We start from the raw sequence: 5,218 nt of genomic DNA on the forward strand, positions 1-5,218 counted from the left end.
GGTCAACTGGTTGGCAGTGAAGATTTGGAAGAATTAGAGAAGAAGAATGATTACAACTACAGTTGGAGCTAAGACGGTGGTCACTGCTGTGGTAATGAATGGAAGAAACCCATAAATGGTTTGAAATGAATGTCTTACTGGCTAGAACGGGTGAAGCTCTGATGCAAGATTTGAATTTGCTAGTGAATGAAACTGAAGTTGAGATGCAGAGAGCAAAGGGAACCAGAACTCGATAGTGTAGCCGTGATTCTGCTGGGTAAAGACAGTTCATACTATAACTTTGACAGTCATCATGAAGATGCAGTGAAGGTTAAGGACTCAAGCAGTGCAGGATAAGGAGTTATTTGTTATTTTCACAAAAGTGTTTCACACGTATGTAATTGAGATTAGCTGTCATTTGCTATCTGTTAACGGTCTATATAAAAGACTGTCATAACAACTTTTGTCTGTGTATTGATTATTGTATTGATTTCTATGATTATCTTTAATCTGATTGATTGTTTTTCATCACCATTTTTACCATGTTATTATGGTATCAGATAGGTTATGGTTATCTTTTGAAACCGACTTCGATCCTGCAACCTGAAGCTTCATCTCTCTCATCCGCTGTCACTCTTTGGATCTCCAAGCTTCTCAATAGCTACTATACTGGTGATTTTCGAAATCAGATATTTCATCTTTTCTTGATTTTTGTTTTTGTAAACTCAATTTTCCAGATCTATTCGACCTTATTTGAGTTTTTCATTCAATCTTCTTCACAATCTCTTGTTTACAATAAATTTTTCTCTTCTATATCATGATTTTGTGATCTTTCTTTAAAATCCTATTCTTCAATCTCAGATCTACTTTTCGATTCAAGAATTTCTTGTTTTTCTATGTAAAATCCAACAACTACCTCATTTTCTCAAGTGCAACTAAATCAGATTACTAATGTTGTAACTCTAAAACTTAAAAAAGACAATTACTATGCATGGAAGAATTTGATGAATCATGTGATTCAAAGGTACAAGCTACTGAGATATCTAAATAGTACATATCCCTGTCCACCTCAATATACAACACCAAGAAATGATCAAGCAAATGGAGTTGAGAATCCGGCATACTCAGATTGGATTGAAGAGGATTCCACCATCATTATGTGGATAAATTCTACAATATCTGAATCTGTAATATTGTACTTGAAAAGACGAGGGTACCCAAATATACCTCAATCTAAAACTTTTCCACCTATAAGTCCTTTCTCTGAAAGTGATTGTCTATAGACCGAGTCAGTACAATACAACTAATCGGTTCACACTTCCTGTGATCGTCTATGGATACGAGATCGAGACAATACGACAACAAGATAACTTACGTGATTGACTATGGATACAAGATCGAGATAATACAACAACGAAATATGTTTACTTGATAATAGGTTCGGACTTAACCAAACACAATAGGATTGTTATCTAGTAAATACGAATTAACATTTGTGTAATTTACTTTAAATTATAATAACAACAATTATAATTGCGAAAAATAAAAGTAAATGACACAGCAAGAATTTGTTAACGAGGAAACCACAAATGCAGAAAAACCCCGAGACCTTGTACAGAATTGAATACTCTCAAGATTGAGCCGCTATACAAAATGAAACCAACTTCGTATACTTAATACCAAGCAACTAAACCTATAGTTCACCTAGTTCTGTCTGTATCCTTGCGCCTCCAACTTGCAATAAGTCACGCACTTGGAATAATTCCTTTGGTTCGTATTCCAAACAGTAAAGGAACAAAAAATCTGTTCGGCAACAACTCTTTTCAACCAAGTGATATGAGTTCGACAAAAGGCTCTTCCGTTTATCCCAATAAACTCCTCTGTCAGGTCCTTAGATCTATCTAATAAAAACTACCAAAGTAATTGTCAAGATTTTGCAATCAATACTTTGAATCACAAAGAATTGTATTGATGTCGATCTACTCAACTAATCAATCCAATCTACCACATGGATAAACCGACTATAGTTGGATCCTCTTTACTCGAAACAAGTATTGTGCACACCAAAGACTATAAACCCAAATCAGAAATCTTTTTCGTCTTCAAATCTTCTTAGATCTTCAATAAATACCTGCACACTATCAACTTGAATCTCTTGTGATCAATCACACACAGAACGAAGTCTGTTAACAATGGATTATCACAAGACGTCTTCAGATCTACAAACAGTCTAAAGATCCCCGTCGAAACTTCGATCTAGTTTGAGTGAATCTTATATCAGAAGAGAAGATTCTCAAGCATAAACAAACTAGGTGCAATCAAAGTTCAACAACCGTTAATCAATCAAATCAATCGAAAACTAATAATAAACCACAATTATCTAGTTTCCCACCAACGGTACTAATAGAGCTTCTCAATCCCAAAGAAGTCTTTAAACCGAGCGGCCGTAAGAGATTTCACCTAATTAGGTTACATTCCTCTCCGAATAGGTGGCTCCACCAGTAACAACACAACTAGGTAGTTTTGCTGGCTCTGAGGATTTGTTTGCTCGAAATGCAAACTTTGATATTTATATACCAAGAAAGTTTGGACACCAAGGAATTTCCAAAACCGAAAATATTCTCAAGATATGCAATACATTTCCAAATTCGGTTTCCATAATTCCTGGAAATGCCTTGTCCAAATATTGACCAAAATCTATTAGAAAATCTCCAACTAGTAAATGCACATTACTAATTTTTATTTTCCAATTATAAAATTAAAAACCTTAATGAAAATATTCTCAATTTATTTTCGATCCTCCTTTAGCTATTAAGGAATATCTTTGAAAAATAAAAGATAAGCGTTATTGCACATGTTCAAAGTATGTCAACATCTTTATTTTGTAAGTCCTCTTTCATACTTACAATCTTGGATTCGATTTGCCACACTTCCAAACAAGTTTAGAATTGGTTCATCTGACTTCCATGAACTATGTGATTGATTATCCTATCAAATCAGCAAACATGGGTTTCACGGTTCTACCAAAACAAGTTTCGGTTGTACCTCCATGTGGGTACTAGAATTAGTCACGCTAGTTACCAAAACTTGGTTGACTAGGTACTAGGATCGATTCCCACATATATATGGTATCTAACTCGTATTTGTTGCACATGTCCGTAGGATCGGTACCCAATAACCAAAAACGTGTTGCACATGTTCATGGGATCGGTTCCCAATAAAAATAAACTTGCTGCACCTCTTACAAGGATCGATTCCCCTCTTGTGATCGGTTGCACCTCTTACTAGGATTAGTTCTCATTTTCCTAGAGTTGGTCATACCAATAACACTAAATCGATCATACCATCTCAGGTGATTACTTAGGATCGGTTTCACTAATAAAAGTCATACTAATACAAAAATCAGGCCTTGTGAATAGTTTTACCAAGAACATAAGCAAGTCATGAGCGGTTATACTAATCACACATATTGGTAGTTCAAAAGATATGCAATGAATAACAATACCAATAAGCCTAGTGATTTCCCTTTCGATTCACAAAACAAGTTCATGAATTTACTTCCTTTAAACGAATGTAAAACATTGTTTCCTAGGATGAAATCTTTACCTCATACCCATACATAATCACAATAGCATTCAAACGATTATGTCGATGTCTTATATACGAAGTTCAAAAGATAAGCGTTATACTTCGTACTCCTTAATACTACATCTAACTAGAGTATGATCATTCATAGCTTCGCAGTTTTGTTTTCAATATGCACGACCTGAAAGATACATTAGGTAATGAAACAGTTCAAGTCAAATATTACTAACCTCAAGTGGAAGGATGATGTCGTCGATGTAGCTCCGTACTTCTTCACATTCTTCAAGTCTTCACGTAATACTTGTAATGTCTCATATCCTAATACTTTCAAGCTAACCTATATGAAGTTGCCTCTAGTACATAATCAAGCGACTATTTGAATGAGTTTTGGTTCACTAAAATATGACAACCAAACTTAACAATCTCCCTCTTAGTCAATTTTAGTGACAAAACTCTTACATCATATGGATAAACAAATTACAAGAATTCATTACACATACGCTTGATTCCCAAATTCAACAACGCAATAACCTGTATATATTCAATCCATAAATGCCGATGTTGACATTATAATAACAAAGCTAATACTCCACCTAAAGGTAAGATAGCTAGATTTTCAATCCGCACGTTTTGTTATTCCCTTTGTGGTCCATGTGTAACTACAAGTATCAATATGATATGATACTCCCCCTTAGTCTATGCTTTACTCTTTCGTTAGATAAAACGTTTAAGAACCATTGTCCTTTCCCTCAGTGATACCAATCAATATAAATCAACACCATTATCACTTGTTTACTCCATATATTTTTTCCCCTTTTGTCACAAAATGATAAAAATACGAGCAAATAAAGGACAAACCGAAAGAATCTTACAAATCTCACAAGACTTGCAACCTATAAGAGTTAAGCACGAGAGTTCCACACACCATTTTTGATAGCCAATATCAAAACCGAAACTAGAAAGTAATGTTGTTTTGATATGTTACCAAGGAAACAATTGCCCGAAGCAATTTTCCCTAATAGTTTAGCAAACCAAAAATCGACTAAGCACCTTAGTTCCTTTGCTAAACCGATTGCACAAATACAATTGCTTGTTCGATAAGACCAAAATAAAGATAACTCTATTTTTCTCATCAGGTTCTAATTATCCATATAACTTAGACCTTTCACTTTTAAACAAGACAAGTACTAGGTTAGTTAACTAGCATTTCTTGTTAAGGCATTCGATTAGACTTGAATAACCGAAACCTCCACTTTGATAAGTCTAACTAAGATCAAAATTAAATTAGTTTCTCTTATCCGGATTCAAATTGGACTAAACAATTCATCCCGAAAACCTTTTCTTTTGTTAAGCCATAAACAATTCATACAAACCAAATGAATCAACTTTCATAATTATTTACCTCAACCGGAAGCAATTGAAACAACATAGACATTAAAGCACCACAATTGCACCGAAATTTTGTAAGCCTAAATTAATACCAAACAATAAAGCAAGATAACAATAGTTTTTCTTAACCGGAAACAATTGAATCACACCCACATCCATACACAAATAATGGAATAAACATCAATTGTACCGAAATTTTGTTAAGCAAAAGCAATAAATATACGCAATAAAATCAGGCTTTTCTTAAACAGGAAAACGTTTAACT

Source organism: Papaver somniferum, unplaced genomic scaffold, assembly GCF_003573695.1.
Source record: "Papaver somniferum cultivar HN1 unplaced genomic scaffold, ASM357369v1 unplaced-scaffold_103, whole genome shotgun sequence".
NCBI classification, from domain to species: domain Eukaryota; kingdom Viridiplantae; phylum Streptophyta; class Magnoliopsida; order Ranunculales; family Papaveraceae; genus Papaver; species Papaver somniferum.